Source organism: Taeniopygia guttata, chromosome 5 (genome assembly GCF_048771995.1).
Source record: "Taeniopygia guttata chromosome 5, bTaeGut7.mat, whole genome shotgun sequence".
Classification (NCBI taxonomy): Eukaryota; Metazoa; Chordata; class Aves; order Passeriformes; family Estrildidae; genus Taeniopygia; species Taeniopygia guttata.
In genome coordinates this window covers 37,817,841-37,839,732 of record NC_133030.1, presented here as the reverse complement: position 1 = coordinate 37,839,732, position 21,892 = coordinate 37,817,841, and the positions used below count along the sequence as shown (strand labels likewise).

At 34.6% G+C, this 21,892-nt stretch overlaps 1 protein-coding gene across 1 annotated transcript in view; it reads right to left on the bottom strand.

Moving 5' to 3' along the window:
* G2E3 (G2/M-phase specific E3 ubiquitin protein ligase) overlaps nt 1-21,661 on the bottom strand; it is a 136,503-nt gene extending 114,842 nt beyond the window's left edge. Inside the window, exon 1 of the mRNA XM_072930187.1 lies at nt 21,599-21,661. The gene's annotated coding sequence lies outside the window, so the exon portion shown is untranslated. The remainder of the gene's footprint in view (nt 1-21,598) is intronic.
* Nucleotides 21,662-21,892: the final 231 nt, after the last annotated feature.

Sequence of the window (21,892 nt, the reverse complement as noted above, 5' to 3'; positions counted from 1 at the left end):
GGAACTGAAAAGACAAAAACATTAAATCTGGGAGGCAGAAAGGGAAAAAACAAATTGGGGAGAATCAACAAACTTATAGGAAAGAAGAAACTAAGTCTCACCATAGAAATTTTTATTTTTAAAAGTTTCAAAACACTGGTTTAAAATTATTTGCAGCATAAAAAGTATATGAAATATAGGTTACATAGTAAATAATAATATTACTGCTGATATGTCATAGTATGAAACTGCAGTTTGTTAGTGCTCTGAATGAAACCTTTTCTGGATCACAGTGTCCTTGTTTTACTGAGACAGTTTCTTTAACATTGAAAGTGTAAAACAAAGACTTTGTTATTAGAAACAGAGATCTAAGTAGTTCCCTCCAAATGGTTTGAAATATTTGCCATCATCTAGTTAATGATGCAGAAATCTATGCAAACACAATCTATCCCAAGCTTGTTCTACAATTTTTTTTTTTTTTCATTCTTAAGAACTTGATACTCTAACAAAATAAACTATGATTTTCACTATAGGGTACTCTGTAGATTATAAGAAGCAAATAGATCTTAAGATGTGAGTAGGTCTAGTTCTCCTCTGATTGATTCAAGAACAAGTTTTCAACCTCTCTGGTGTTTATCAGTTTGTCAAAAATAGAAGTAGGAAGTTCAAGGATTTATGATTTTCAAAATCCTTAAAAGAATATTCTCTCTTTCTTGATTTTTAAATTTTGTTTAATAGTAAACTCACTTGAAACTACCAAAACTCTTTTATTCTGTAAACTTTTTTGCTACCAAACGGTAAAAACAAAGATGCTAGAAAAATACCCAAGAATCACTACTGCAATTTAATTGCATCCTTGGTGTCTCTGAGGATGATGCATGTATCACCCTCCATGAACAAGCATCTGTCTGGTTTTTTTTTTTTTCTATTTTGCAATTACAGTCAATGATATGGAAGTCCTACAAAAGTTTTCATTGCAGTGGAATAACTAACTTGAGTATGGTCACTAGTGAACTGTGCAAAAGCCAATTCACAAATAAAGAAGGAATTGATTAAAACTTCAGATCATAATAATGAAGTTTACATTCTCTACCAGCAAGGAGCTAATGAAGCCTTTGAACAACAAGAATTATCAAGACACAAACAATTTTTACTCAGATCCTGACTATGATTTTTCCCTTAGATGATCACAAAATGCTGCAACTGTGTGCCTAATTTACAACAGACCAACATTACACAAGCCATAGGGCTAAGAACTTGGCCAAAGTGCCTGACAATCTTAGTAGAGAAATTTGAGCAGGTGTCCCTTGGGAATCTAAACATTAGTAAATTGAGACAATAATTTCCATTGTGTGTGTCTTTTAAAGTTCTGGCATTACACCCTTTATTTGGAAAGAAAATAAATGCAGACCAAAAGTTTGCCAGACTTAGAGGTAAATATACACTATATTCCTTCTTTCTATTACACATTCAGGATTGCAGAAGCTCCCTTAGGCTTACTGAAGGCAAAGTGTGTCAAAATTATCAACCAGAGCTCTCACATTTTGAGACATGCCTGTGTTTTACAGCTAGGTAGTCACACTTGCAGGCAACAGTATTACTGCTGTGATTACAATACCCTGCAGTGTTACAGGTCACTAAGCCATAAGGTATTCAAGCTTTTTTCCCTTCAGTTTGATTGTATGTATCTAGGAGAGACACATGCTAGAATTAAAATATAACTCTGATCCACCAGTCTGTGAGCAATGTTTAGGTCTAAAAAAGATGTTCCATTTAGGTGCCATAATCGTCAAGTACTGATAGCGCCTACCACAGATGGGGAGCTGGTGTGGCCATAGCTCCCATCAGCTGCAGCTTTCAGTGCTGCTTCCCCATGCTCACTGCCAGGACTGCCTCTGCTGATACACCACAGTTGTGTTGTTACTGCTGCTTTTCAGACTCGGAGTTTGGAGCAAGAGCTCACATCAGAGCACTAATCTGGTTCTCTTCTTGAGAAAAGGTCTAGCATGTGTTGTCAGTATCTGTTCATTTCATAGAGGTTTTCCAAAGAATTATGGTTAAGTTCCTCTATCTATCCATAATTTCCTTGAGCTGCCAGAAAGTTTTTGGCACTCCCCCAGAAATATGCTTCCACAAGTTCTGCTAAGATTCTCAGAGCAGATTTGCCTACCTAGAGCAGAATATCAGAAGATGAACTGAAGCTGTACAGCTAATGTGGAAACAGTGTACCACTGGCTCCTAAATATGAAACTACACCAATGTTAAAGGCTCTGCAACACAAGTTCAAGATAGCTTAGCTTTTGATCATATCTTTCAGGGAATATTTCCCAACTTTTCCTAAAGCCATGCTGCCATACAGAAAAGAATACAAAATTCAATGTATCTAGAAGAACATGAAAAGAGGAATGGGGTTCTCTGCCCCAGGAATTTGCATGTGTGGGAAGAAGGACTTTTGGATTCTGACATCTATAGTTAGGCTCTTGTATTTTCTATGGACTTGTCATTAATTAAAATGTATTAGGGAAAGGGGAGGTAGCAGACTATTTAAATTAATTTTAAAATGTGAATTGATGTTTCCACATTAGTGTGCTCATTATGAAAAAGTTATTTTGATACACAGTAGCAAATGAATAACAGAGTTTAAAAAATTATATGTGTTTCAACTTTTGCATCTCCAGACATGTTCTAATGTATTGGAATTTGAAATTTGATGTAGACTACAGAAATATAAGGCAATGAAATGGCCAGTTTTTTATGGAATTTTTGCTTGGAGTATTAATATATTTTTAATAGTCCTCAAAAGAAAAAGAAAAAAGGCAAAAAAGCACTTTCAAGGGGCTTAGAAGGCTTCATTTATCATTAGCCTTTTCTGTCTTGCACTTTCCATGCAGACAGGAAGATAATGCAGAATGGAGATGAGATCGTTATACTTAGTAATATTACTGTACTGCATGAAAACACTTTATTGCCCGTATTTCCTCAATTCAGACAGTAAAAGTAAAGCAGTGATCAATAGAATTTCTAAGCTTAACCCAGCCATATGAGATTCAGAAAGAGTTCCTCAGGCAAGTCTGTTCTAAATAAAAGTTCCGTGCAGACAAGGGTAGCATAATTAGTATGCTGCATATGTACCTATAAAATAATTTAATACTTAGGATTGATGAATTAGATTTTTTTAACATAAATTTCTCAGCAATATCTGTAAATGTAGTGTTTTTTTATAAGAAGGTATGTTGATTTTTTTTCTGATGTGGGTGTTAATTAGTAATTGAAATGCTGTAAAACCTTCAGCAAAAAATTTGCAAAACGAGGATACAAAGTGATGTTCATTACAGGTTAGACTGCTCTTATTTCTGTGTAGGCTGATTTTGAGACCTGCATTTTATAAGCCCACTATCACACCAAAAGGAAAAAGCAATTTTAATTACTCAAATTCAGTATGGATTTTTTTTGAAATGCCAATTATAATGCATAAGATATGGACATAATATCTAGTTGTTTGAATAATATTTTGAGTTCTTCTAGATCACTAATCCTACTGTCCTATATACGTGAATAGTGTTTAGAAAAATATGAATCTGGAAGGATTTATTTTAATTTTTTTTTTTCATTTTATAGCCTCTACTGACATGAATGCTTTTAAATAATAAAAAAAAATGAACAAAATTCTTAATTGCTTTTATTTTGATATCTCATTAATTGATTTAAACAATTGGGCTATTTTCAAACAAATGTTTGAAGTGACTAAAGCTCTATGACATGCAATATATATTTTCATATTTTCCCCAAGATGTTTCTTCTCATCTCTATTTCATGAGGTTTTTTTTTTTTAGTTTTATACTGGCGATATTCACACTGTTGCTGGATAACTTGTGTCTGACTCATGGGCAGGGAGTAAACTAGAAAATTCCAAGTTATAATTCTGGCTTAAAACAGTTACAAAATGATATCTTTATTTTTTGTCCTTTTATATATTATAATAACAACTATAAACCTGTATTTTATAATTTATATTAATTATTATTGTTTATATGTCAAGTCCATAGGACCTCTTTCCATATCCTTGAAAAGAAAGAATATAATTCTAATTTTGTTCAGTCCTCTAATTACGACAATGCTTTCATATTTTGTGTCTCAACTGGACTGCCTAAGCATTTTTTATGATTATTTAAAACTTGAACTTTTCTTTTTGAGTCACGCACATAATTTTTAATCACTAACTGTAGCTCATGCAAAAAAAGTAACAGCTTGCTACTTGTATGAGTCAGAATCTAAACAGAGCTATTTAAAAATCATTTGGAAAATGTGTTATTAGCTAATTAGCATAATGTAGTTATAGGGAAGATATACAATCTAACAAGTTTCACTGAATCAGTTCATAAACAAAAACTGCAATTAGCTACTATTTCCTTTGCATTATTATTTTCCTTGAGATCCTATCATATGGCCAAGTGAACCTAACAGTGTTGTCAAACAGATTTCAGATCTGAAACACTGTGCTGCAGTTAGAGCACACCTTTCATTTTTCATGTATTGCATTCCAACACTTTCTACTGAAACATTTGCACCAAATTTATGCTTCATGTGTTAATAACTTTATAATTACTTATAGGCATAAGAAAAGTTATCTTATTCTAGCTTACCATTCCCACTTAAATTGCCTAGGTTAAAAATATGAAACAGTAAAACTGAGCAAGAAAGAATGATTTCTTTTTTTAGACTCAATGTTGAGTTGAATTTGTGTTGAATTAAAAACCACACTGAAACAGGAAAATCAACTGAATTTTTATGGCTATTTTAATTAGTTGTAATTTTGCTCCTAAACTGATTAGTTGTAACCATTTGATCATCATGTGGATTCTATGTGGAGTAATAACAGAGTCCATAATTCAGGCCTGACTGGTCTCTGATATTCTCATTCATCTGTGAACTTAAGCATATCTTACAAAGCTTGGCCACATTCTCCTCGAAGTCAGCAGAGATTGCAAGGTATGCACCTTCTTCTGAAATCCCTAACTCACCTGTAAAACAGTAAGGCCTGAGAGATTTAAGGGATCATTTCTTGACATTCATAGACTATCTCTACATCCTGGTTATACTATGTTTCCTAGGCCTCTAGAGAAAACGAATGAAAGGCTTTTAGCCACCATCTAAACTTTCCCTGGTCTACACAGATTTCTGGTATAGTCATATAGGAACCAGCACAGAAACCAGGATAGGGGAGAAAAATGAAATAAAAGATAGTTACATTATAAATTGAAAATAAATTTGGATTTTAAATAGAAAGTTTATAACAGTGTAAAAACGTGATACCATCTGCGTTCAGGGTGAATATCATACTTATTTCCAAGAAAAAGGACAAATTTATATTTTAAAAAATCTCGAGGGCACACTGACTGATGTGTTAGTGATACTTAATATGCTACTGGTGAAGCCAAAGTTTAACCGATTTAAGACTACAGAAGCATCAGGAACATTAAACATTTGTCTGAAGCTTTGTAAAGCAAAAAAGCAGTATTTTTCAAAAAATATAGTACAATTGTAAAGCTATTTAGAGGAGAATACTACCTGTCACTGGGCATCTGTGGTTATTAAACAGTTCCCAACATGTCATCTTTTGCAACTCTGGCTTATGAACACAGAAAATAATTAGGGTTTTTTTTAATCAGAGTTTCCAAGTATTTCATCTTGCAAATATCTAGATTTCCTGGTCTTGTGCCTTGTGTTCAGTGACAGTGCTACAGATGGTCTGGGTAACCTCACAGACAATCTTCTGAGATCTTATCCTGATTCTTCAGATTCCTTCCCAAGGCACATGCTAGTTGTTTTTTATGACTGCCTTTCAATATTTTCTCGTAGACAGACAACATCCTGCATTAAGCTGATTGCAGTAAAAATGAAACTGAAGATTCATTTTCCTTGTTTTTTAGGTTAAGTTTTAAGATTAAATGATGAAAACTTAGACATTAGTAGAAATGGACATTATAAACAAGAAGAAAAATGCTGACTGTACATCCAATTAAAATAAACAAATGCATTTAATTAAAAATATCAAAAAACCCAGCAAGGCATATAGGCAAATACCAACAGCTGATGAGGAGGACTCATAATGGTAAACTGAACTGAGAGGAAAGGATTGAGGGAATGTTATGGTAAACTCCAAGACTAGCATTTAATGCTCTTCATCATCAGGGATTTGCTTCCTTTTGCAATATTGAAATAAATTAACTTCATTGTGAAAAAGGAAGATCTCTTTAGTCAGTGGATATTCTACTCTTGTCAGTACCTGACCTCCAAATTTAGTCTGCATGCACTGGCTCAGACAGCTGCACAGGATTTGTGTTTGCTGGTATAAATGACCAATTGGACCATTCCTTGGAAAAATCATGGACATTCTTATGTTGCTCCAAACAGTACTCCCTCAAGGGGAGCTACAGAACTCTCACTGATAAAGCACTAGCACTGTCCAAAAGGCCATCTTCCTCTGAGACAAAAAATACTGGATCTGAGGAGATTAATATGTAAATCACCTTATTAATAACATTAAAGTTAAGGTGAACATCTCCAAATTATATACAAATAGTTCATAAAAATGTTGCTATAGTTTTTCTGGGTTATTTCAGAGTTTCAGCTTGGACATACCATCAGTTTTACATCTTTCATAGCACAGAAACTTTATCTCCAACAGGAATCAGCTTCTAGGTTTAGTCTGCCAGCCTAGCCACACAGTATATTTTTTTTTCATAGTCTCTTTGAGAGGAGCAGATTTTAAATGACTTAATGAGTGAACCTATGTTGTGTAGGTGACTGGAAACAGATTCCCTCAGCAATTTCCATCAAAATGCAAAGAATCACTGCTTTCTCACCCATTTTCATTTGGCATCGTTGTAATAATTATCACAGTAATTACAAAACTGGAATTTGTATGAAGACCACATATCCATGCACCTAAACCCATAAAATCATCTACAGTCCAAATGAAACATACCAGACAAACTGGTTTCCTGGTAAAACTGTGTTTAGAAGTAACAATATAAATACTTTTTCCAAGAGAGGGAGACATCACTTTTTAAAATACCACTTGAATACTATGTAAAAATGTATATGAAAGAAATACCAAACTCTGTGTGGTGTCTAGAAACTCTTGCTTACGTCCTAGAAAATTACTAAACTTATTAATTATGTTCTGAAAGATGAACAGAAGGTCATAATTTGCACCTCAAGTCATCAAAATTAGGAAGTCAGTCTCCATTAATTTTCTTGTATAGGCAATGGAGAGAGCTTATCCTCTGTGAGAATTCCTTACAGTTCTCTGAGATGTACTCTGAAAGAATCACTCCTACATTTGCAGTTGCACAGAACATATGGAAACTGTCCTACTAAAGAAGGAACTATAAGCAGAAATTTTGTCATCAGATAGAATAGCCCGCTTGCCTGTTTCCAGATACGTAAATCCCTCAGCAGTATGTTATGAAGAAATCACCAGCGGTGATGATTTTTAATTATTGGCTTATTTCATTTATATTTGAAACCATGCTGCACAATTATATTTCACTAAGAGGGCGTAGATGGGACACTACTGCTACCACTACTGTAACTGCTCTTCAAGAGCTCATTACCTCCAAGGAAAACCAATCTCAAAGCCCAGTTTGTGACCCATGCCGCACTGGTGTTATCTGGCTCCATGGCTGCAAGTCGGCTTCAGAAAAAATTAATTTCAATGTGATCCCTCCAGCCCTTCAGACCCTGTGTTCCACTGGACTTTTATATAAAAGCAGCAGAAGAAGTATTAAAATACTGAAGAAGTATTTGAAGAGGTGTTGAGGTTTAGGATTCTTCCTTTTGTTTCTTTCAGGGAATTTTCTCCCATATGTGTTACCAGGAGACAATAATGACCGGGTACTTAAGAGAGACAAAAAAAGCTCAGGGGTGGAGGGCACTCAGCTGCACTCCGCTTACCCTATCTGGGTTTCTCTCAGAGGGCGGAGATGCTGCGGGAACTGGGCTGGGAAAAGAGGGGCTGGAGCAGCTGCCAGCTTCTTCTTGCTCGCTGGGCATTTGGAAGGGAAGGAGGCTGTAGTCACTGGGGGAAGAATTCAGCACCACTGCGGGTTCTGTCTCCTGCTGCCCTCTATGGTAAGCGGAGCTCCGCTCCTAAGAGGGACCATTGCACGGAGACTTTATTCACACCTCACCTTAACACCTTATTAACACCTTATTAACACCTTATTAATCTGACTCACCAACTAAAGGACTCCTGACCACATGCTACAGTTCAGAGTTTCTGCTCCCTGTTGCTTGCTGCCCGGGTGAGCCCACCCTGCCGCCCCAGCCGCTGGCGAGGTTTCCCCTGCAGCCCCTTCAGGCCGGCCGCCATGAGCGCCACAGCGCCCCCTGCAGGCGGGGGGAACCACCGCACCTGCGCCGCCCGCCGGGAGCCAGCAGCGCCCCTGCTGGCTGCGCGCGGAACTGCACCGGAGGGGAGAGCGCCGTGGCCGAGAAGGCCGAGACTGGGCTCTGCGTTCTGGGTTCTGTTTGGTGTTAATGCCCGAGTTGTTGTTTGTTTGCTTTGTCATACTTACTAGTAAAGAACTGTTATCCCTATTCTTATATCTTTGCCTGAGAGCCCCTTAATTTTAAAGTTATAATAACTTGCAGGGAAAGGGGTTATGTTTTCAATCCCAATGGAGGCTCCTGCTTTCATTAGCAGACATCCGTCTTTCAAACCAAGACTAGAGGAAATGCTTCCTCACAATCTAAGAAACCAAAGAGCTCTTAATTCTTTGCAAATGTTTAAAAATAATTCAGACCTAAATTACTGTCTTGGTCAAGTTATTTTGCACAGGAATTCTCCAGCTCCATATGGCTAATGCTTTTCAAATACAGCTGCTTTTGAATCTCAATTGACTATGACTGGATATGTTCCTTATCCAAGTTAAAAAGGTCTAATGCTTCATTTTTCCTTAGAGAAGGAAATAAAAAAGAGTTGCAGCAATAAAAATAATTAGTGGAAAATTTCAAATATCTATAACCTAGGAAAGATGAAGCCATTTTGAAATTAGGCAAGTATGAGACCTGACAAGATAATGAGGATAGATGATTCTCACCACCTACACAACAGGAGATGAGGATGGAATGGCTGATAACAGAAATACTGAAATATATTTTGTAGCATGATTGCTTTCCTTCTAAGTTTGTAAAATCATCACAGAAATAGCAGAATACTTATAGCAGATAGGTAAGCAAAACTGAAGTATAACAATGATGAGAAAAAATAATTAGGTTCAGACTGACCTTTATGGATCAGAAATAGTTAGGCAACTTGATTAGGAATTTTTCTTTAGACTGGATTTATTAATTGCAAATATTGACTTCTCTGATTATGTTGAAGGGCTATAAAGAAGCAGCAAACAATAAAACTATAAATTGGGAATTCTTTGGAAGATATTCGTTGGGGGGATGCTGTGCAGAGACTCAGAATCTTAGCCATTCAGGAAGAAAGTTACGCTTGGGAAGAAACGTTAATTAGCTTTTTCTATAACTCACCTGAGATCATTTGGCCTAACTCACTAAATACATATTGCCTTGCCTACAATCTACAGAGCTTCTTTCCTGTATCTAGTACATTAATTTCTGTTAAAGATTGGGTTTTTTCATTAACTACATGAGGGGTCCCAGATCTGTTATCCAGATTTTTCATGTGGAAGAGCTATGTTCCTCTGTCAATGTTGCCAATGAACCTGCTCACATACACAAACTCAGGCCTGAGTGTGCTACTGGGGGAAGTCTTTCCTAAATTATTCAAGAACATCTTAGTTCTGTTTCTGGCAGCTGCTTAGAAGGTGACCCCTTCATACTCCTGACCTGCAGCATTAGCAAGTACAAGAGAAGGAAGCTTAAAGGAGAATTTTTAAATCTCGGTGAAAGAGCACTAAACCCTGATGGAAGAGGCAATGAAGGACTTAACTGCAAGATTTCTATCTACAGGGTAAAATAACATATTCTCAGATAAGATATTCTCAGATACTATTTTTTCTAGTAGTAAAATATTAAAGGCACTAATCCATACACCTGAAACAAGAATTATTATTACAGAGAATCCTCTAGACATGGAAAACTGAGGAAATAATTATTTAACTTTAGATATGACTGTGGGGGAAAGGATTATACACACTTCAGTAAAGTTTTTGACTACATATTTCTATCTGGAAAATAAACCTTGTTTTTCTTTTCTCAGCAACACACATTTGTTTATTTTCCTCTTTGCACTTTCACCTCTAGAGGTTATTTTTCCTGGATATTTTTTCAAATGAAATGAATATTATGCAAAAGAAATTCCCAGTTTCCTAAGGATCTTCATTTCTTGATGAAGTCAGTCATACTGGATATGTTACATAATAAATGGCAATGATTTGACAAGAAGATGTAATCAGGGTCAAACAGTCATGTCTAAATTCATACATGCACATAAATACATGTGTTAATAATATTTACTTGCATACATAAGGCTTTTTTAAAGCAGTGTGCTTATTGAATTTCACATCGAATCTGAACTTGCAAGTGTAATGCAAACAATGGATCAAAACTCTGCTTGAAAATACATAATGGAGGGTGAAAAAAATAAGTGCAGCCAAAAAAAAAAAAAATCCTGCTATTTTAATTATTATATAAGACATAAATTGGGATTTAGATTATGCTCTACACATTGATTCAAGATAGCCTGAAACTAAAGTTTTTGAGATTTAATTTTCTGTTGCTATTAATGAATATTACAACAGTAGCTGCCCCCTGTGGCTTGGTACAAAAAGCAGTGTATATACCTAGCACAACATTTGCAGACCTCCTCAGTTTTCTGTTTTTAATGTGATGAAAAATTGTGCAAGTAACAAAGGAAAATGTCATGGTAACTAAAACATTTCCTATACATGTATTTTAGAGGGAAGCTAAATCAAAGGTCTTCAAAGAATTACTAGGGTTCTTTCTAGGAGGTTATTGACAAATATGTAGTTTGTCTTCTGAGTTTGTGCCTCTTTCACAGATTGGTGTATTTGTGATCCCACAGGCAGGAATAAGTGTCTGTAATTCATTTCTCCTTGTTAACTAGTGTGCTTTTGTGTGTAGGATGATTGACAGCAAACTCGGCTTAGTCCCAACGGATGAGCTTGTTAGCAAAACCCTAGCATCCTATCTCTAATAAAGCATATCAGCAGTACATTTTGTCCTATCTATTAGCCTCTCTGTTTCTTTTTTGTGAAAAGCTGAGTGTCCCTTTGAAGCAATGACAAATAAACCCCTGAACTGAAGTGCTAGGCTGCCTTATGGACAGCTGGATAGTAAATGTCACACCGTGTATAGAATGCCTATTATCAGAGTGAGCCATTTGTTCCATTCCTTTCAGTATCTTAATGTAATACAAAATTGCTAAATCAAGCCCCATGTCTGTGACAGAACATAATTAATGAGAAAGCAGGAGCCAATTCAACACTCTTTATTGGGACCTAATTGGCTCAGGCAACAGAGTTGTCACTCAACAAGAGACTTCCTTTAAAGCAATTTTGTTCTTGGTTGTATTACAGAGCCTATTAAATTGTCCCCTCCTTGATCACACAAAGAAGTATCTGCATGCAATAATTAGCTTTGCCAAGGGGATTTTTTTAACTCTTTCAATAATAGCACATTTTCAAGCACTGCTGGAGGAAACACAGCACAGGGATATGTGCAGCCTCTGGACTGAGTAATTGCAATACATGCATTTCAGGAAAGCCTGTAAGGACTGCATCAAAGTCTGGCCATAATGGGGAGGCTGATTTCAGAGAAGGCTGCAGGTCAAGCTGGGCACCTGATATTGCACTCTGTGCAAACTGTTCAGCTAAAGGACCAGGTGAAAATGTAGAGGTATGGATTGTTTAACTGAGTGCTTGCTTTCTGACAAAATATTAAGCCACCATGAGGAATGAGAGGTCCTATTTCCCAGTGCAAGTGTCTGCAGATTCTAATACCGCAATCAGCAGCCATTTATTTCAAGTAAGAATTAAAACCTGGGAGTCTTTTTTTCAGTAATTATTCATCAGAATTTCCTGAGCTTTGTGTCTTAATCAGTAGATTATGGGAGAATAAACTGGGAAGACTGTTAGTTTTAAGAGAGATTATCTTTTTACCACACAAAGAACAAATGTCACTCTTTAGAGTTAAGCAATACATAAATTGTACCTAAGGAAGAAAGAATTCTAGAACCTGGTTCTGTAATCTCAAAAAGCATGGATTTCTACAACTAGCCAAAAGACAACTTACTCAAACACAAAATACATCACTGATTGAAGTTCAGTGATTTTACCACCATCAAAAATTTCCAGAAATGTTCCCTATGTCTGTAGCTAGAAAAATTTAACATATTTTCCAGAAATTTTCAGCTCATTTGAAAGCCAGACAGCAAAATGGGAGGGATCCTGAACCAGTTGAATGTTTCTGTGTTTAGAAAGGCTTATCATAAGTTGAACTTCACATTTTCTGTTCAGTTTGGAGTTAAAGATATATTGAAGGACATGGCCCATATTTTTTCTCAAATTTGCCACATAACATCCTGTATAACATATTAATAGATATGTAAATTTCTGTATTAGTTGTTAGTCTTGGAGAAAGCTAAGTGTAAGAAATCAGTATATCAGGACATTTTAGTTCTTCCCTCTTATGTCTCCCAAAGACTAAAATGATGGGACTAATCATATAAATAATAGTGTATTATCACTTCTTATTTTCTTCAGGGTAAAAATTCTAGGGATTTCAAAGGGAATGACCAAAGCAGAATTAAAAGAATGCAGGATGTTGTTTTTTTCCTAAGCAATGTGTGTTTATTGTTTAATGTTTTATCTGCAGTTATATTTAACAATTGTGAGGAACATGTTTTGATTTGCACATTTTATGTAGCTTTTTTAGTGGTAGGAGTTCATTTACATCTGCTCCAATATGCAAGCTACAACATAGCCACTGCTTTGAAGGCTCAGCTAGAAGACAATACATGAATATTTTACAAAACCATTTTTTTTCAAATTTAATAATGTGCAAGACGAGATCCTAAATGCAAATGCTAATCAGCAATGTCCTTTCACAGGTGATTTATGAGGTCTCTGAAAGCATATATTCTGAGTACAATTTTATTAGCTTATTCTAGTAGCAGGTAAAAATGATTATAAAGACTTACATAATCTATTTTTCTTTAATTAATCACATTCAATCAATATTATAAAAATAACATTGTATGCTATGATTAATTCTACATGGTATAGAATCCTAATGGATACTGAAGAATTAAAAAAATTACAGAATGGGCATCTACTGAGAAGAATTTGACAAGTCAAATTAGAATGTTAAAAAATAAACATTTAAAATGAAATATTTTGCCAAACAAACATTATGTGGAAAAATAGTCATGGAAAAGATATTTTGGGAATATATTCAAAACAGCACGGATTGAAATATTTTATCTAATGAAACTGTTCTCCGATGTTTAATTTTCATTCAAAAAGTACTTGAGCTCCTAAGTGAATTGCCAAGCTTCTGTAGTTTCGGGCATCATAACTGTATAACATGAGTTGGATGCCATGCTGCCTGAATATAACACAAGACCAAACGGCTGTTTCTCATTTCAGAAAATCTTGGGATCCAGATATTAGTAACAGTCTCCTGACAACACATAGGCTCAAGTTAGATATCTCCGCATGTCTGTGCTTGAAAGGTCATTGTCACTGATGACATAAAAATGAGGTCTAATCAAGAGAGAAATATGACATCATTTGGTTGTCAGTGCAAACAGAACTAGAATGTGTGATTCCAGGACTGGTGGTTATTAATACTTCAGCAACTGAAAAAAGACAATCCATATTAGTATTGTGTCTCTATTTAATGCATAAGGACAACATCTTGCATCTACATTAGCCGACAGTGGCTAAGAATAGACAAGAATTAGATGTGTGTTTTTGTGAATTATATAAACAAAGTTATTATGATGCATAAAAAACCATTGTTTAGGTCTGCAAGTTTTTCCTCCTTACATATGCGAGGACCTCACAACAGATGTCTCAGTAAGGACTCGTTTACATAGTGGCTTTGAACTGTTTCCTTGTTTTGATAAACAAAGCATTGTTCTAATTAGTAAATTGGGAAAAAAGTCTGAATCAGTACAGAAATCCTTCCATCATTTTTTGTGTCTAGTATTATCCTGTAATAGTCCACAATGTTACCCTAGGAAAATGATGACAAATTCCTTAGCATACAGTTTTCCAGAATATTTTGAAAATGTCATCTTCTTCATGTAAATGCTGTCTTTCTTCATCTCATATTAATACTTGTCCTACTATCTTGGTCCCCAGTTGCATAATTTTACATAGGTCATTATATTTCAGAAACAAAAATAGTGAACACTCTAAGCAGGCTTGGATTTCCAGGCACTAACTCTGAGGGAGTCTGCAACCTCTGAATCTGTCATGTAACCAGACTTTTCTTCAGCACAAAGTATGATTAAAAGTAATAACACATGTCATACCACTGTGGCAATGCCAACACAGAGGATGCGTTTCTACAGAACAGATGGTACTTGCAATGCTAAGAAGTCTATTCTCTTCATTTTACCTCATTGTTGCTTGGCTTCTGTGCCTTCTCACACACGTCACACATTTGAAAGTGTGCACAATGTCCTCTTTCTAAAGGGCATGAGCGTATGAACTCATACAAACAAGATCAGAATGCAGATTAATTTATCTACATCATAATTCAATATAGATTTAAAAACAATAATAATATTTTAGCAGCAGAACCCTATAGCTATTATTTTAGCATCTAAGGAATTTATAATTTTGCAAAACTGGGAAAGGTAGTACTGATTAAAAAAAACCTAGCAGGAATCAGTTCACCTGCTATGTACAGATACTAGTGTGAAATATAGCAGTTTCAAGAAGTGCTGAGTAAACTACATTACAATTTAAGACTGAGCATTATGAAGAATAATTTAAAAAACAAAAGAGGTGTGAGGCATGCAGAATTCTGTCAGACCTTCATCCAAAATTGATACTCTTGTGAAATAATCATTGGACAAAATTATTGTAAGAGTTTTTAAAATATCATTCACAAATTGCCATATCTGCTATTTCAGTAATTGAGAGTAAGATACCAAGGCAAGAAGTTACACCTACCTAAGGAAAGAGCTTTATATATTATATAATCAGTAAAATATCTTCAAGACCTTCAATTTCCTTCAGAGATATGTAAAACATCCAAATTCATGTTTTTGCAGATTTTGCGTATCACAAACTGAGGAAGAAAGGCTTCAGTGTGTACAGAAGGAAGGGACTGTTCTGGGTTATGACTCAATAAGTCTGTGTCCTGCTCCAGCAGTTGTTCTGCTTGTTTATTTCTCAGCACACGAAGTGATGCTCAGTCTATGAGTATAATACTCTCAGATATTGTACGAAGAATCAGGAAGAGTCAGAACTACTTTAGTGAGCAAGCAGGAATGGTCTGCTGTATGCGCACCAAAACTAGTCTGTTAAAGAGCAAGTCTGTATATGGTGTAATAATAAAATGTGACTCCTTTCTTGATCAGCAAGGGTGTGAATAATGGCCCTGAAAGCCAGTTTATGCATACTTTTGGCAGACTGAAAATTACACAAATGACCTGAAAATAGGGCAAAATTAACTGCCATGATCTATCCATGTGTAATCTGAAAAATTCTGACAGCCTGCTGAATCCTCTTCTATGGCTGCCTCTGGGGTCCCCTGTACTAAGAGATATGTGAGATTCAGCCTGAGTAAGTCTTGGAGAAATACTAACATATGTGGCATCTATATTTTGATGTCATCCTCAACATTCTCCATAATTTTTTCTGCAACCAGTCTAGTCTGAAGAGACCTGTTATAATAAAGTGGTCTGCCTGTTACGTCCACTTATCTTGGTGGCTAGACAGAGAATATTGTTAGTTGTATTGTATATGATAGAGTTTTCACAATGGGCGGTACAGCATAGTGACTCACAAATTATACAAATACTGTCCTTCATTTTTTTTCTGCGAATTGACTTTGTTTTCTTTCTCTTTGACTCATATTCTCAGGAAGAAAGCGTCTTGTAAATCACTGGTCTTTATTGTATTGTGTCTGAAATTTAAGCAGGACACAAAAAGTGGGCAAAAAAAATTTATTCTGCCCTTTTTTATCTGCTCACTTAAGGGATCTTGACTTTTTTGAACTTTGCTTCTGTAGACAAGACTTGCTAAGAGAGTAAGTAGCAATTTGTATGACTATTTCAGGGTAAAACAATAACTTTTTGTTAGTCTCAAGCATTTGGATCATTCAAAATTAAAACAGCAGAAATCCTTGAGGCTTACTATGGTCCATCCCAGTGCTGAACCTGTATATTACAAGTTATGATCTCTGTAAACAGAAGGTACTTTTTCATGTTCCCCCCATTGTATTTCTTACTGTGACATTCTAAACAGACTTTTGGGAACTCTTGGCAAATTCAATGCATTATTAGTGATCCCTTTCTGGTAGATGCTTCCTGTCAGCCCAGGGAACAAAAAAATGATTATGAGGAACATGAATAAAACTCCTTCAAAAGCTGACATAGGCATTGACTATGGGTTAAAGTTCTTCACACAGCTCATCAGTGGGGAAGAAAATGACGTAAGCATTGTACTTCTTTTGACCTTTGGGTACATTTTTCATTTTGGCTGGAAATTCTATGTGAAAAGTATTTTATCATCTCAACAGTTTTTAAAATAACTATAAAAACAGTTCACCCTCAGACAACACATAAGGCTTTATTTGGGAAAGAGAATTAGTACGATAAAGCTGACAGTCACTCTTTATTCAGGAGAGATTCAGCAAGCTGTTACTACTTCTGTTTTGAAGAAGAAACATTAAAAAATCGTTATTTCACTGAAATACAAGGTTGCTTAGACATTGAAGTGTATGGCGCTAAAAAGTGAATGTGAGCATATATCTGTGTACAAATCACCTAGGAAAATACAAACAAAGTCAGAGAAACAATCAAAATGACATAGAGACAAAAAGGTAATATGACCCTGAAGAAAGACTGGAAATGCCTCTGAGAAGAGGAATCCTGGGAAAATGCTGAGAAGTGTGAGAAGACAAATTGTCTACAGCTATTTGATTCATGCTGTGTTCTTAGAAAGAAGGTTTTGTGAATTCTTGAAAATGAACATGGTCTACCAAATAATATCTCTCTCCTCTAATGGCAAAAATTGAAAGCATTTCACTGGTTATGTGTTACTATCAAAGGGATGCAATTGCTATTAGGTTCTGTATTGCTCTTCCAGAAAAGTCACACGTGAAATTGTTCAGTGAAAACAGCTTGGGGGTAGAGCCTCAGCTAATCCCACCTATGTAGATATTTAAAAAGGACCTTACATGATAAGACTCTAAAAATTTCAGTGCTCACTTTATGACATTTGTGCATGAAGATTTAATAAAGGGTGTGTGGATTTCCAGGCCAAACCCTCAAATAGTTGTGGATTGAGGAGCCATTGTGACAATAATTCATATGACACAAAGAAAAATTGTAGGAAATGATACTTCTTATAACTTATGATTAATTTTTAGGAAAAACTCCTCTGATTATATATTTTTAAAAGGTTTAAGCTGCCTTAGAATTTGCACTAAGTTTTATCACTTCTCTAGAGAAGAGAAAGAAATAAATTGATTTGTAGAAAACAAATTAAAAAAAAAAACAACTTAGTCACAGCAATTTGATTTATATGGGACTATAATCCCCATACAGTCATCAAGCTATATACAGATATTTATCTTATTATTCTGTATTCATGACTGAGATTTATTGATGTGACCTATTTTTGTATTTATTTTAAAAAAAGATTTTTTAAAATTAAAATTAATTAAATCTACTGCACTATTAAATATGGAACAGACCATAATGTCATATAGCTAGAATATTTTTGGTTTTCAGATTTGATTAGCAAGTAAAATAGCACATGGAATTTATGAAATAGCAAAGTTGAACTGTATGTTTGAAACAGGATCCTGTCTACTAACTTTTCATCCCATTCTCTATGTTGACTGTTGAAGAAAGAAAATTATCTTCAATATTTTTCAAAATCCAGGCTCTTTATTAGACACTATTACATGTGTGTGAATTAACTTACTTTTGAATGCTGAAAATTCTTCAAATCAAGAGGCTTAAGCTACAGAGGAAAACTGAAGAACCTTAGTCTAGGTCTTGAAACTGCTGCAATAAGAGCACTGAGAATTCCAAACGCTGTTATGTTCATTAGAGAGGGATTGAGAGATGTTTATAGTTTAGATAAAATAAGATCATATAATTAGTAGACTAATGAATCTAATGTAGACGTGACACACATATTATCAATGTCAAATATGTAAAGTCTTGCAAACAATTAAGCAATTTTAGTAGTCCATTTTGCTAATGCAAGGCTAAAACATTTCCAAGTTTATTTAAGAAGCAGCCAAAACAATTAAATATTTTTTTTTCAAATGTTGTGTCCTTCACATTTTTTCTATTCTAGCATTTGTGATAACTGGAACTGAAACCTGAGGACTTATTGGTATTTCAGAGTATTAGTACAAAGGAGAACATGACTGTGAGATGACTAATAAAAATTGTCATTTGATCAGGAAAAACTTAATATAAAGGAGAGAAACATCAAATTTTTGTAATTATACTGGATAGCCTACTCTTAAGTGTCTTAGTATAAATCAGGGTATTAAAAATACTTATATAATTTTAATGTGCAGTTATATTGACAATTATTATTTAAACAGGCATTAGAACAGAAAGAATTCAGAAAATTAACAAGGAATATGAAATGTGTCCATATAAAATTGGTTATTAAGAAATCCACAAAGCTACTGACTTCAGTTTCTCATTAATTTCTTACTCTGTTTCCCTCAAATTGTGCTTCTCTTATTTTATGTTGGCCACTCCTTTTATACACTACAATGTCTTTATCTTCAAACTAAATTAAGTTTAGGATTTTAAAAATCTCATTGACATGTAAGATTATGACAAAGATGTACTTCCAAATACCATTAAGGGACCTTGATGGCAAACACGGTGATCCAAACAACTATTGTGGCATTACAGCATTTGCCATTCCAAACTGCATCAAGGCACATAGTTTCCCATCTTTCGTAGTATGTATTAGTAATATTAATCTCAAAGACTTGTGGTTTGCTATGGTGTCTTTTTATATATTTTAGAATTTTCAAAATATTATTTTTTTGTGTACTTTCTCATTTTAATGCTTTGCATTCACAGATATTTGAAAAAGGACACAAGACCTTTTCAACAATTTATGTAAAAACCAGTATATGACTGAGTAACTTTCAAATGAGCCCTAGAATGACACATTTGTCAATGACACCTCTTGAGATACTAGTTTAGTCTTCCATGTACGACTAATTTACACAATCATTATGATTTGAGACATGCAAATTAGCAGCCAAGAAAGAATGGAGATTAACTGCTGAGATTACAAGTAATAACCTCTTAAAATTAATTAGTATTTTGGCTTAACTTTATTTTTAGGTTTAAAAAAATCAAGATCAAAATGTTTAATATATTTTTTCAAGTGGAAGTCAATACTGGACATAAGCAGCCAAATTTTCAGAAAAGTTTGATTTCCTTTGAAAATCAGATCCCCTTGCAACGCACCTTTATTGGGTCCTGATTTAATGGCAAATGAGCCATTTGAGTCATGTGCTTTTTGCCTCTTCCTTTTTCCCTTCATGTTAGGATTGCTTTCTTCCTTATTGGGAACTTGTGTCTATTGTCCTATTCTTTCTACCAGCATATATTGTACTACTTATTGCATTTCTATGCATTGCCTACAATGAAGCATAGTGGCATTTCAGAATTTTTTCTAAAATTAAAATTAAGTAGTAGATACCATCTTTCAATTTTTACATTATCAGATAAATAAGGCTTCAAAATTAAAAAATTGAAAAATCCAATATTATGTCCTAATTTATCAAAATATTTCATATATAGAAGTAAAAAATATACCATTTATGACCATCAGTATACAAATATGGAACAAGTTTCTTAAATAAAAATAGCAAGAACATTTATATGTGAACATGTGAGTATTCAATGAGGTTCATCTGTTATCTGTTACAAGGACATATTAAGGGAAATACTTCCATTGTTATTTTCACAGTTTAAGACAGAGTGCACTGTGAACTCCTGTCCTTTCTTTTGGAGAGCTTCCCAGGAAAAACAGACTCAAAAGTGCAATATCCATACTACCTGAACTTGGAGAAAAGTATTTAATGCATTTCTGCCAGTCTATAACAACGATATCACTTTCTAGAAAGCTTGCAGGGCTGACTTGTAGGACTGAAAATGTGCTGTTTCTTACCTGGTCTGGTCACCAGTATAGTCTTACATACATAACCACCTTTCTCTTAAGATCTTTATACAGTAAAATGTGGTGAACCCCAGCTCAGGGAAGATATGATGATGTCTGGCTCCAGATCAGAAGGCTGAAGGATAGCTTTATTAAAACTATACTATATTACATTAATATACTATTTAAAGAGATATTATACTATTCTATATACTTACTTTTTGCTTACGTAATTCAAACTAGTGACTCTGCTGGGAGTCTGAGACATAGCTGGATCTGATTGGTCATTGAACTCAAACAACTTTCACTAGCATCTAATGAAGTAATCACTTTACTAGGTAAACAATCTCTATACCATATTCCAAATGGGGAAAACAAAGGAGTATAGACTAAGATTTCTCCATACTTCTCCAAGATATTCTGAGAGACAGAATTATGTCTCTCTGTCCAGAGAATGTGAATGTCACAGCTTTACTTCCAAAGAACTTTTCTGTAGTTAAACTAATTTCTGAAGTTCCACATTATTTCCTGAGCCTAATTTTTCTTTGAATCAGTCAAGTGCCTTATTCATATCTAGTTCAGACTTCGCTAAACTGTACCTCAAGGACAAAAATCTATGTTTACCTCTAAGAGATATTACACAGCTTTTAAGAAAATTGCTAGGTAGAAAAAAATGAAAGCAAAAGATATAACACAGTTTTATCACAAAGATTTTTTAACTTGATGAAAAAAGAAAAAGCACCGATCTTGAACTGTAACAGTTATACTTGCTCTTACAGTATTAGTATCATGTTGGGTGATGAAATCTTACCACTGAATCTTCAGTTGTTACTGGAGTTCAGTTTAGGAAACAGTAACACAACTCTCTAATCTACTGTAAGACTTAGATCCTTATGTAATTTTCATTTCTCTGAGGACAACACTGTGTAAACATAGGCGAAATTACATCAATAAAGTCTTCTGTGAAGTACTTAGTGCTTAGAGAATTAACAGAAAATTAGCTAATGACAATGAAAGCAGAACTCAGGGAAGAATCATAAAGTATTCAGAATACAACTAGAATTACAATCTGATTTTTCTTCTATATGTATGTATTATGAAATACTTTTATTTGAATCACTTGAGGTATAACAAATTATGTTAACATTTGAATAAGGTTATAGTATACTATATATATATAAAATCTTTCCATATAGCAGAAAGTAAGTGGAGGTAGTAGACTTTACCTTGCTTCTTCTTTCTGATTAGCCTGGAACGGGTAATATTAACTGATCAGATGACACTGCTTAAAAATCCTGTCATTGATTGTGTGCCATCACTGAAGAGAACAGAAAAAATCCTATGGATGAGTCATACATAAAAATACTTCAGTCAACCATCAACCGTCATACTCTAATAACATATTATTCTGTGTGTTATCTGGAAATGACTGAAGAAAAAAATCCCATGAAATAAACTGGCCACCATTTGACAAAAAAATTTTCACCTTCTGATTGTGGAGGTTATTCAAAACTGCAAGA